Source organism: Hemitrygon akajei, chromosome 4 (genome assembly GCF_048418815.1).
Source record: "Hemitrygon akajei chromosome 4, sHemAka1.3, whole genome shotgun sequence".
NCBI lineage: Eukaryota > Metazoa > Chordata > Chondrichthyes > Myliobatiformes > Dasyatidae > Hemitrygon > Hemitrygon akajei.
In genome coordinates this window covers 132,375,182-132,388,884 of record NC_133127.1, presented here as the reverse complement: position 1 = coordinate 132,388,884, position 13,703 = coordinate 132,375,182, and positions in this window count along the sequence as shown.

Here is a 13,703-nt window from a genome sequence, read left to right as displayed (position 1 = left end):
AGAAAAAGTTTTGTTTTCCAGAAGACAATGACCTCCAAGCATAAAGCCAAAGCTATCCAGGAATTGCTTAAAGACAACAAAGTTAACGTTCTCGAGTGGCCAAGTCAGAGACCAGACCTCAATCCAATTGAGAATTTGTGGCTGGACTTGAAAAGGATTGTTTACTTATGATCCCCATGCAATCTGACAGAGCTTGAGCAGTTTTGTAAAGAAGAATGGAGAAAAATTGTAGTGTCCAGATGTGCAAAGCTGATAGAGACCTATCCACACAGACTAAAGGCTGTAATTGCTGTCAAAGGTGCATCTACTAAATACTGACTTGAAGGGGATGAATACTAATGCAATCAATTATTTTGTGTTTTATATTTGTAATTAATTTACATCACTTTGTAGAGATCTGTTTTCATTTTTACACAAAAGAGTCTTTTTATGTTGATCAGTGTCAAAAAAAGCCAGATTAAATCCATTGTGATTCAAAGTTGCAAAACAATAAAACATGAAAACTTCCAAGGGGGGAGGGGCTAAATACTTTTTATAGGCACTGTATGCACACTCCATTTCATGACCTTTGCTCAATGCATATTAGCAAAAAAACAAGATATACAGTAATATTAAAATCATGTTTAAGTGCACTAAGCTGAAGCCCAATCTTTTATTTTCCGAAGCATTTGATGATATCATCTTCTCAAGTGTACACTGTCTCCCTGTGGTAGATTTCATAAAGAAAGTTCAAAAAAACAAGTTAATGAAGAGAGCTGGATATAGTTGTCATATCAATACCAGAAAACAGTCACTGCAGAAAGGAAACAAAACCAGTAGGAACTAGATAGACTGGGGCCTCAGTAAATTAGCAAGAGCACCAGCTATCATCAAATTCAGGGAACATGAAATTGTTATTTCCTAAAAGGTGGTTTAGACTGGGTGAGTGAAGGTAGATATAGTTTAGGATGTTGGGGTTTATTAAAGTGCTGGAATGTTTCACCTATGACTGTCACCAGATTCCTCCTAATGTACATTATGTTTGGAGTCATCGTCTGTAAACCCTTCCTTTCAATATCTGGTCACACCTTTCAGTTTTTTCAGATCCAGTAGAACAGATCTCTGCTCCTAACCCAAATCCACCAATCCTAGCACCCTCCAATATGAGCCTTGTCCGAGGAACCAATAGTGACCCTTTTATTTTCCTCAGTTTTTTCCAGATTTATTCAGTTTTCTACCAGTGAGACCACACACAGGGAACCACCCTACACTACAAGACCACAAAATTAAGCAGAAAACTATACAGTACTTCCTATGTTTTATTACCCATTTTCTGAATCAAAGTTCAGGGATTGTAACAAAAAAGATTTACTGTGTATTGTGGCTGTAGGGACTTATTCTACATCACCTCATAATTCTTTCTTGAAAAGGGTTGTTTAAATAAAACTCATAAAATGGTCAATGTGCTTCATTAGGATGAATGATAAGGCTGCTGATTGCAAGGAATCTAGAGGATTAGATAAAAGAACAAACGGCTGTTTATAGCAAATACAGAAAACTGAAATGAGGTAAAGGTACGTTGAGCTGGGTAGGATAGAAGAGGCAGGTGGTGATAGAAATAAAAGAAAAGGCAGGTGGAGCAAGGTGGAGGAGGGGTAGGTGAAGGTGGAGACAGTTACCCGTGGGAGATAAGCAGGAACGCTAAGCTCTTAGTGATGGAATCTAATAAAAAAAGGTGATAATAAGAGCCAACAGGGGAGAAGCAAATAGCAGATGAAACCAGATCCAGGATGGATAAACTGTATTAAGAGGACAAAGGTGGGTGATGGAGGCCTGGAAGGGGTGTAGTGCAAGAGGGAGAAACGTTAGAGGAGGGGCTTGCTTAAAATGAGAAAACTCAGTGTTCATACCATTGGGTTGCTGACAACCCATGTAAAATATAAGGTGCAATTCCTACAGCTTACATTTGGCCTTTCTCTGGCAGTGAAGAAGGCCAAGGATGGACATGTCATTGTGGGAATGGGAAGTGCAACCGGAATGGCATACAATAGGAATTCAGAATGACAATTACAGACTGTGCTTGGTTTCACCAATCAAAGGAGACGACATCAGGAGCACTGAGTGCAATGAATGAGGCTGGAGGAGCTCTATGTGAATCTGGAAGGGTTGTTTAGGTCCTTAGGTTGTGGTGAAGGAGGAGGAGTAAGAAAAAGCATTATGATGGCAAAATATAGTATTAATGGTAAGACTCTTGGCAGTGTGGAGGATCAGAGGGATCTTAGTGTCCGAGTCCATAGGACACTCAAAGCAGCTGCGCAGGTTGATTCTGTGGTTAAGAAGGCGTACGGTGTATTGGCCTTCATTAATCGTGGAATTGAATTTAGAAGCCGAGAGGTAATGTTGCAGCTATATAGGACCCTGGTCAGACCCCACTTGGAGTACTGTGCTCAGTCCTGGTCGCCTCACTATAGGAAGGATGTGGAAGCCATAGAAAGCCAGAGGAGATTTACAAGGATGTTGCCTGGATTGGGGAGCATGCCTTATGAGAATAAAAATAGGTTGAGTGGACTCAGCCTTTTCTCCTTGGAGCAACAGAGGATGAGAGGTGACCTGATAGAGGTGTACAAGATAATGAAGAGGCATTGATCATGTGGATAGTCAGAGGATTTTTCCCAGGGCTGAAATGGTTGCCACAAGAGGACACAGGTTTAAGGTGCTGGGGAGTAGGTACAGAGGAGATGTCAGGAGTAAGTTTTTTTCCTCAGAGAGTGGTGAGTGCGTGGAATGGGCTGCCGGCAATGGTGGTGGAGGCGGATATGATAGGGTCTTTTAAGAGACTTTTAGATAGGTACATGCAGCTTAGTAAAATAGAGGGCTATGGGTAAGCCTAGTAATTTGTAAGGTAGGGACATGTTCGGCACAACTTTGTGGGCCGAAGGGCCTGTATTGTGCTGTAGGTTTTCTGTTTTTCTATGTTATACAACATTCCCTTTAACTTATTTTACAGCTGCATGGAGCAAACGTTGCTCTGAGCGAGGGATTTTTACATGGCCTGAAAACTGTACGGCACTTTAAATGTGTTTTGTAATATGCATCCTATAAATACTTAAGAATGAAAATTGAATTACTTTGAATTTATTAATTGAAGTGTATAATAAAATTCAGCACAACAAAGAAAATCTTTCTTTATTACAAATCCATTGTTTATAAACAATGTCCAGATTAATTTTGCATTTAGATGAAAAGATATGTCTTAATCCTTATTAGAACATCCAAATGTTTCACCTCTAGTCTGTTCTGGATTTACATGTGATTAAATTTATAAGAATAAACCCACGTTCGCAGTCAGCATTAGAAGCTTGAAATTTTGCAATGATGTCAACAAAAATTGACAGTTCTTCAAGTTTTTCATTTCTAAGCACACAGTTCAACATTTCAGTGAACATCTTAACTGAACCAGTCTTAACTTCTCAGAAATGACTAATTTGAAATTACAGTATTGGTGTGATATTTTTGAGGCATAGCTTTCGTCATAGTTTGCAATAGTAGTTGAGTTTTTTTTGTCAGTCGTACAACATTCCCTTTTCCAAATTCAAAACTGGTTGTGTTTGCAATAGCAACAGAGTCAAAAGCTTGCCATACTCATTTTCATCATCAGAAAATCTATTATCCATGTGATTATACACATGTTGACTGATTCGAATAATAGGTGCAGTATCAACATCAGAACTTATAGATGCAAACAGATCTTTCACTTTGTCACTCCAGTAAATGGTAGCAACAAGTCCTACTGACTGCCATCCTGTGTTTATTGTTACGATTTGTAATAGTTTTGTAACTTGAAACACTGCTAATGTAAGCACATTGAAGCTCTAAAATGTTTCAAAGTAAAAGGTTATGGTACATTTATTATTTTACAAATTTATAAACTATATTCATTAACATAATTAATGACTGCCTGGTCTGTTCATCCTTCCCTATTTAAACCCTGCCATTTTCCACTGTAAACATAGGAGGTGTAACAGTGCTGTTCCCTCTAAACTGTGCAAATCTGCAGTAACTGACATGCTCCTGTGTAGCTGGAATTTTCTTTTATCTAATGTTAATGTAATTGTGAGTAATTAAAAGTATTTCACAATTATATTAACATTAGATAAAAGAAAATTCCAGCTACATGAGAGCATGTCAGTTACTGCATATTTGCGCAGTTTGAAGGGAACAGTGCTGTTACAGGGGTCAAATAGGGAAGGATGAACAGACCAGGCAGTCACAGAGGAAATGATCCCTGGAGAAGGTAGAAAGGGGTGGGGTGGAGAAGAATGTGGCTGATGATGGGATCCCATTGTAGCTGTGGAAATGATAAAGGATAATGTGCTAAAAGCCAGTAGGGTGAAAGGTGAGGGCAACAGGAACTCTATTCTGAATAGAGGGAAATGGAATAAGAGCAGAGGTCCAAGAAACAGTGGAAGGGAAGCTATTTTTTTTCCAGAGGAGGACATTTCAGAAGTCCTGGAAGACCTTATCACTGGTCCTAGCAGGTTTTGTGAATGCACAATGACCAAGCATGCTAATTGCAGCCATAAAGTTGCACACATACAGTTAAAAGAATTCTACTCACAATGCTCATCTCATCTGCCTCTTAATGCAAGTAAATGTTTTCTTTGTCAGCAGCAATCTGCCTTCATTTCATTGTAGTTCATGTTGCTCTCATTATTTGTCTCCTGGGAAACAAAATTGATCCTCCACAGTTATGCATTATGACATCTAAAGTTTCCCAAGGCACCAACTGAATTAAAATAAAATGAATTGTATACTTCCCTGTGGTTACCAAGCAATGTTATCAGGCTGAATATAACAATAAAAAAAACTCCGACAGAACAGAAAGGGATTTGCGCAGATCTCATATTTGAAAATCTGCCTGTACTTTTCCACACAGTCTTCACTTTCATCTTCCATTTCCATCACATATTCATGGTGTTAGTCTTCACTCGGCAAAAGCACTTTTGCGACAGAGTCAGAAGATCATACATACAAGCCCTGTTAAGTAAACCTGAATAGAATTGAGGATGAAATTTTGGTGCAGTATCAGGGGAGTGTTGCATTGCTAGAGGATTCATTTTTCAAATAAATATTAAATCACACCTGAGTTTGCCCTCTCCGGTAGACATCAGATCCCACACTACTGTTCAAAAAGCATTGAAGTGGAATCATCAGAGCCAGGTTTATTATCTCCGGCATGTGTCGTAAAATGTGTTAACTGAACAGTAACAGTTCAATGCAATACATAATCAGATAGAAATCAATAAATAAGTAAATCAATTCCAGTAAGTGTATGCTTATTGAATAGACTGAAAATAGTGCAAAAACAGTAATAATATTTTTTTTAATGGGGTAGTGCTTGTTGTAACGTGAGTATTATTAAAAGTAAGTTAATGCTAATCGGGAAGCTGTTGGTCACAAGAGGCTGGATCCGGGGTCAGCGGGGTTTATTTAACTTCCGGTGTACATTGTACACAGTTCCACCACCCATGCACGCCGCACGAGGTACCTGAAAGCCTGTGTATTGTAAATATCATTTGCCGTCCCAGATAAAGATGCTCTTTTGGCCATAAAATTCTCGAGTGCCGAGTAGGAGTTACCACAGTGCTCATGGGTTCAATATTCATTTAGGAATCGGATGGCAGAGGGTAACAAGCTGTAGCTGAACTGCTGAAAGTCTGCCTTCAGGCTTCTGCACCTCCTTCCAGGTGTTAACAATGAGAAGCGGCATGCTGTGGGTGATAAGGTCCTTAATGACAGAAATTGCCTTTCTGAGGCACCGCTCCTTGAAAATGTCTTAGATACTATGGAGGCTGGCACCCAAGATGGAGCTGACATAATTTTACAACTTTCTGTAGCTTCTGTAGCCCAAATAGGACATGGTCACCACAGCATAATTAGCATGAACAGACTCAGTCAAACTATATACCCCATAGCAACACCCTGACCCCTTCTTGGATTTGGTACCGAGATATTTTCCCTCTACTCAAAAATCTAGCCTGACCTCATTAATTAATTACATTATAATCCCTACTACTGCAATGAAAATGGGGAGAAAAGGTTCCAACTGACCAGCCCACACATTGCCATAAAGTTCATCTCACCACCTATAAAGAACTTAATGATTGTACTTTTTTGTATGATAAAGGATATGGTAATAAGAAAGATGTATTACAAACTGACAGTTCAAATTGATGAAAACACTGTACACTATGAAGAGATAAAGTGAAAAAAACAATTAATATATCAGCTTGGTAATGGTATGTATCACTACTGATGCATAGAGAATAAAAATCATTGAATCTCAAGGGTAAATGTGAGTACAGTTAATTTCATGGACAAAAGGAAACTTAAGTAGAAGTTGGATTTGACGGAAGCATTTTCAATAACTCAATGCCTTCACTCTATTTTACATCTTCCACTTTGTACACAACTGCTCGTCACTATAACCTGCAGTCCACACATTTTATATTTAGGATTGTGCCTAAACAGCCTAATATCCAATTTTCACCTGCAGTTTCATAATCTCAGAACACAATAATAACCTTGGTGACCTAATTTGATGAGTTGTCATGGACATGTATATTCTTGTAGAATTACCCAGTCTTCCAAAGTGCATATGAAAAGTTAATGAAACAAGGCTATTTATGAATTGACAAACTATTTTACATGCAGTACAATGTGTAGCAATCATAAACAGAATTTAATAACCTTGAATTCCAGCTTGTGCTAAACAAGTTCCTAGTAGCTGATTGCTTGATTTGCAAAGCACTAGCAACCTTACTGTGCAACTAACGGGTAAAACATTTGAGTGTCATATGAGATAAGCATGGCAACAGTATCCATAGCAAGTTTTATACAGCCACTGAACATGCATGGAAAGAAGTATGGACTCAATCAGAAGAGCGAAGTTGTGTATGGATTGCTGACAATCATCCTTGGAGGATTCATCTGGCATTCCTGGACTTTCCGACAACCTGAGAGAGACAACATTTAAGCATATGTAGGTCACAATAACTTTTACCTTCCCGTATTCAACATACGTACACATCGATACCTGCATAATCGTCCGAAAGGAACCTACAGTTATCATATCTAAAAAATCTTGAAGATTAAAAGGTTGACACAACATCATGGGCACCAATGCCTGTACTGTTCTGTGTTCTATGACGAGGAAAAAGTAATATTTATTTGAACCAGAAAATGTGAAGTTTATGAGCCTGAACTCCTAGAATTGTCATTGGAAACCTTTGCTAATTGTTTCCATGATGCCCTACTGGGCAGATTGGTTGTGTAGGACTGATCAAGCAAATTAGATCTATTTCCTATATAGGTGATCTCACAGAAACATACACAATTCTTAAAAATCTCAAAGGAATAGATATAGAGTCAACATTTCCCCTGGGTGGGGAATCCAGACCAGGGGTTACTGTTTCAAAATATGCAGTCAGCCATTCAGAAGTAAAAAGAAATTTCTTCATCCAGAGGGATGAATCTATGGAATTGTCTACACAAGAGGGCTGTGGAGGCTCAGTTGCTGAATATATTTGGGACTCTAGCTTCAATTTAATTTTCTCTTTCTCATTTGATGTTTATAAATAAAAGTTATTTACCTCCAATATAGCATATTCCTGCCTCCTTCATCTAAACACTGAATCAGAGAACCTATTATACTTCCCAGCCATTCCTTCACCCTCAAATACAAGACTGCCGCTTCATCAACTAGATCTACACCGTTCTTGCCTAATGTGTGCATTTAAAATGGCCAAGTTAATTTTATATTGATGTTCATACCAGAATATTGCATAAATAAATAAATAGGAATGTCTATAAGAATATTATTTATTTAAAATCTGGTTTATCTGTAATATTATAATTAAAAATAAAGTTTGGTTAGATTTATCCACAAAAAAAAACAACCTTAAAATCTTCCTTTTAAACTGAGTTGATAGTTTATCCATATTATATTCATTACACATTTTTATATTGTCTACCATTTAAAATTTAATTTGGAATAGACTCCTTCCAAATGAAATCACCTAATTTTTGATGTAGCAATTTCATTTCAACTTCATTTTATCTACTTTCCATGTAAAGAATTCCCTGGTATTCTTCCACTTTCATGTTGCTGACGTCTTTGATTATCCAAAACTAGGCCTTTTAACTTGTTTTTGCACGCAAAATACTGATTAAGGAAATAGTTCAGTGCCTTCTCAGAGTATTACAATGAGTTAATTCAACATCAACAATTTCCTCTTAGGTGACTTTGTTAAGGAAAAACAATTTTATTTACATTCTATTAAATCACTTATTTCACATGTACATTGGGCTGGACTTCAGATTGTGGCTGACCTTAGTTCAAAACTTATCTCTGCAGAAATCATTGGCATGAACCAAGTGGAACAATATAAGCCCACATGGTGGATTGGATAGTGGACTACTTGACAGATAGACCTCAGTATGTGCGGTTGGGAGACTGTAGGTCTGACACGGTGGTCAGCAGCACAGGGGCGCCGCAGGGAACCGTACTCTCTCCGGTCCTGTTCACCCTGTACACATCAGACTTCCAATATAACTCAGAGTCCTGCCATGTGCAGAAGTTCGCTGATGACACGGCCAAAGTGGGGTGTGTCAGGAATGGACAGGAGGAGGAGTATAGGAAACTGATACAGGACTTTGTGATATGGTGCAACTCAAACTACCTGTGTCTCAATATCACCAAGACCAAGGAGATGGTGGTGGACTTTAGGAGATCTAGGCCCCATATGGAGCCAGTGATCATTAATGGAGAACGTGTGGAGCAGGTTAAGACCTACAAGTATCTGGGAGTACAGTTAGACGAGAAGCTTGACTGGACTGCCAACACAGATGCCTTGTGCAGGAAGGCACAGAGTCGAATGTACTTCCTAAGAAGGTTGGCGTCATTCAATGTCTGTAGTGAGATGCTGAAGATGTTCTATAGGTCAGTTGTGGAGAGCGCCCTCTTCTTTGTGGTGGCGTGTTGGGGAGGAAGCATTAAGAAGAGGGACGCCTCACGTCTTAATAAGCTGGTAAGGAAGGCGGGCTCTGTCGTGGGCAAAGTACTGGAGAGTTTAACATCGGTAGCTGAGCGAAGGGCGCTGAGTAGGCTACGGTCAATTATGGATAACTCTGAACATCCTCTACATAGCACCATCCAGAGACAGAGAAGCAGTTTCAGCGACAGGTTACTATCGATGCAATGCTCCTCAGACAGGATGAAGAGGTCAATACTCCCCAATGCCATTAGGCTTTACAATTCTACCGCCAGGACTTAAGAACTTTTTAAAAGCTATTATTAATGCTTTTTGAGACGGTGATTTAGATGCATATCATATTTTTTTTTTACTGAGTTAAGTATTGTATGTAATTAGTTTTGCTACAAGTGTATGGGACATTGGAAAAAAAGTTGAATTTCCCCATGGGGATGAATAAAGTATCTATCTATCTATCTATCTATCAGTCCTACTCAAAGACTGAGCAAAAAGTGATTAATCACATGTTGTAGGTTTGTTTGACAAGTTCCTTCCATTTGAATCAAGGGGAGAATTTGGCCTCAACAAGCCTGGTGCAGGATTTTCTTATATAAGCCAATGACCTTCTAGTTCAGCCCAAGTTTCTTCTCCCATGCTAAACTCCCTGAGTCTAGCACTGAAACATACAGTTGACTGAAAAACACATGTATAAAATAAAACTTTGCAGTTAGCAGTGAGCCACTTGCAGTTGAAATAAAATCACACCTGGCTTGTTCACACGCAAGTGAGAAATTGCCTGAATGTATATAACCCCAGAGTGAGGCCTAGTGTGACAAAAGGCCCACGTACAGCTCCAATCTGCTAATTAAATTTGCTGATGATACTACACTGAGTGGCCTAATCTAAAATAATGAGGCAGCCTAGAGAAGTCATCACCCTGACACAGAGGTGTCAAGAAAACAACCTCTCCCTCAATGTTGCAAAAACTAAGGAGCTGGTTGTGGACTACAGGAGGAATGGAGACAGGCTAACCCCTATTGACATCAATGGATCTGGGGTTGAGAGGGTGAACAGCTTTAAGTTCCTTGGCATAAACATCACCAAGGATCTCACATGGTCTATGCACACCAGCTGTGTGGTGAAAAAGGCACAACTGCGCATCTTTCACCTCAGACGGTTGAAGAAGTTTGGTATGGGCCCCCAACTCCTAAGAACTTTCTACAGGGGCACAATTGAAAGCATCCTGACTGGCTGCATCACTGCCTGGTATGGGAACCGTACTTCCCTTAATCGCAGGACTCTGCAGAGAGTGGCGCGGACAGCCCAGCACATCTGTAGATGTGAACTTCCCACTATTCAGGAAATTTACAAAGATGGGTGTGTAAAAAGGGCCCGAAGGAACATTGGAGACCCAAGTCACCCCAACCACAAACTGTTCCAGTTGCTACCATCCTCGAAACAGTACCGCAGCATAAAAGTCAGGACCAACAGGCTCCAGGACAGCTTCTTCCACCAGGCCAACAGACTGATTAATTCACACTGACACATCTGTATTTCATTGACTGTCCTGTTGTACATACTATTTATTATAAAATACTATAAATTGCACATTTAGACGGAGACATAACACAAAGAATTTTGCTCATGTATGTGAAGGATGTAAGAAATAAAGTCAATTCAATTCAATATAAAGGAAACAGCCTATGAGATGTCACAGAGCAACTGCTAACGTAAAAAAAAAATGCACGGCAAAATATGCCCACTGAGGCAACCTGAACAGTGCATCATTAAGAATGTACTGGCATTGACTGCCCCAGTAGCTTAGTCTAGCACTGTTGCTCTTGCTCTCCCAGCAACTCACAACCCCCCCCCCCCACTTCAAACATAGGTTAATCTGGTTTCCTCTTCCATCAAGTCTTGAGGAATAACCTGAGCAGTGCAAATGCCTCTAGTACTAATCCCCAGAATGCTCCAGAAAGCTGGCAATAACCAAAGATGCCCAACCCTTACAGTCATAAAAACTGGCAATGATTTGCAATAATTCCATAATATCATAAGATAGAGAATTAGGCAACTTCGGCCCATCATGTCTGCTCTGCCTTTCTTCTCAGTCCCAATCTCCTGCCTTCTCCCTGTATCCATTCATACCCTGACCAATCAAGAATCTATCAATCCCTGCCTTAAATATGCATAAGGATTTGACTTGCCACAAATGTCGCAAAGAACTCCATAGATTTATCACTCTCCAGCTAAAGAAATTCCTCATCTCTGTTCTAAAATGACACCCCTCTATTCTGAGGGTCTGTCCCAGGTCATTGATTCTACTATAGAAGACATCCTCTCCACATCCACTCTATTAAGGCCTTTCACCATCAATAGGCTTCCACTGAAGTCACCCCTCATTCATCTGAATTCTACTGAATACAGGCCCAAAACAAATGACCTTCATATGACAAGCCTTTCAATCCTAAAACCATTTTCGTAGAACCTCCTCTGAACTATCTCCAGTTTCAGCACATCCTTTCTAAGGGCCCAAACCTGCTTACAATATTCCAAAGTGAGGCCTCACAAGTGCTTTATAAAGCCTCAGCATTACATCCTTGCTTGAAATGAGCACTAGAAGAGGGGGCGGAGCTAAGTAGTTATGACACCCAACAGCAACTCCTTTGCTTGCATCTTCGAAAACAGTTCTATTTCCATCTTTAATATCTCTATTTTTCCCTTTCAGGGTTCTTTTGAAGACCATGGCTTGGAGTTATACGCTGACTACTGTTCTTTACGGGAATGGAACCTGCTCTCGGGGTTCCCCAATTGGCCACTATTTGGCATGCCAAAGTCTCGGCCTGAGATTTTGGCACGGATTCAGAAGTCTGGGATCTCAGGTAACTGGAGACGGGCAAATCAAGGGCCGGTGTCGCCACAGGAGACCCGTGTGTCATTGGGGGGAAGTCAGAACATCTGCTGTGTGCCTGGGGAACCGAGATCCTTGTGACCTCCAGGCACAGAGCTCGAGAAAAAGCGATGTAATGGACTTTAACATTGTTAACCAGCAAGTTGATAGTTATCTCTCCCACTTGTTGGAAAATGTAGTCACCTCTTTCTCCCTTATTAGGAGAGACAGCCTGCAGCATGTCAAAATATTGAGTGAACAGTGTAGTCTTAGGGTAACTGCAAGTCTGTCTTTGCTTATGCTTGAGTGCTGATAGTGGTGCACTTTATTTTTGCCGGTGGGGGGGGAGGGGATTGTTGCATGCTACCGCTTACGCTCGGGAGGGACGGGAGCTGGTGGGGGTAGGAGTTTGGGGTTCTAACATTTAACTGTCATTCATTCTTTGGGGCACTCCTCTGTTTTCATGGATGGTTGTGAAGAAAAAGCATTTCAGGATGTATATTGTACATTTCTCTGTCACTAAATTGTACCTTTGAACCCTTGAACATTGCATTTGCCTTCCTCACCAGACTCAACCTGCAAAATAACCTTTAGGGATTCCTGCATAAGGACTCTCAAGTCCCTCAGCACCTAATTTATTGTATTTTCTCTCCACTGAGAAAATAGTCTACCCTTTCATTTCTTCTACCAAACTGCATGACCATACACTTCCCAACACTGTATTCCATCTATTTCTTTGCCCATTCTCCTAATCCAAGTCCTTTTGTAGTCTCTACTTCCTCAAAAGTACCTGCCCCTCCAACTTTCTTCATGTCATCTGCAAACTTTGCAACAAAGCCATCACTTCTATCATCCAGATTAATATATAACATAAAAAGGATCAGTCCCAACACAGATCTCTGGGAAACACCAGCAGTCACCGGCAGCTAGCCTGAAAAAGCTCCCTTAATTCCCACTCTTGGCCTCCTACCAATCAGCCTCTGCTCTATCCATGCCAGAAACTTTCCTGTAATGCCATATGCTCGCAGCTTGTTACATGTGTGGCACCTTGTCAAAGGCCTTCTGAAAATCCAATTACACAACACAAACCAATTCTCCTGTCATTTCTTCAAAGAATTCCCACATATTTCTCAGGCAAGATTCTTCCTTGAGGAAACCATACTGACTATGGCAAATTTATCATGCGCTTTCAACTACTCTGAGACTTTGTCTTTAATAATTGACTCCAATATCTTCATAACCACTGAGGTCAGACTAATTTGCCTATCGTTTCCTTTCTTCTGCCTCTCTCCCTTCTCGAAGAGTGAAGTGACATTTACAATTTTCCAGTCTTCCAGACCCATTCCAGAATCTATTGATTCTTGAAAAATCACTACTAATGTCTCCACGATCTCTTCAGCCACCTCATTCAGAAACTTGCTGTGTACACGATCTGGTCCAGGTGACTTATATACCTTCAGACCTTTCAGTTTCTTAAGTACCTTCTCTCTAGTCATGGTAACTTCACACACTTCATGACCCGACACCTAGAACTTCCAACATACTGATAGTGTCTTCCACAGTGAAGACCGATGCAAAAAAACTTTAGCTCGTCCACCACTTCCTTGTTCCCCATTACTACCTTTCCAGCATCCAGTGGTCCAATATCCACTCTCACCCCTTTTACACTTTATATATCTGAAGAAACTTTGATATCCTCTTTAATACTATTGGCTAGCTTACTTCTATATTCCATCTTTAGCTTCTTAATGACTTTTTGAGTTGCCTTCTAAAAGCTTCCCAATCCTTTAACTTCCCACTAA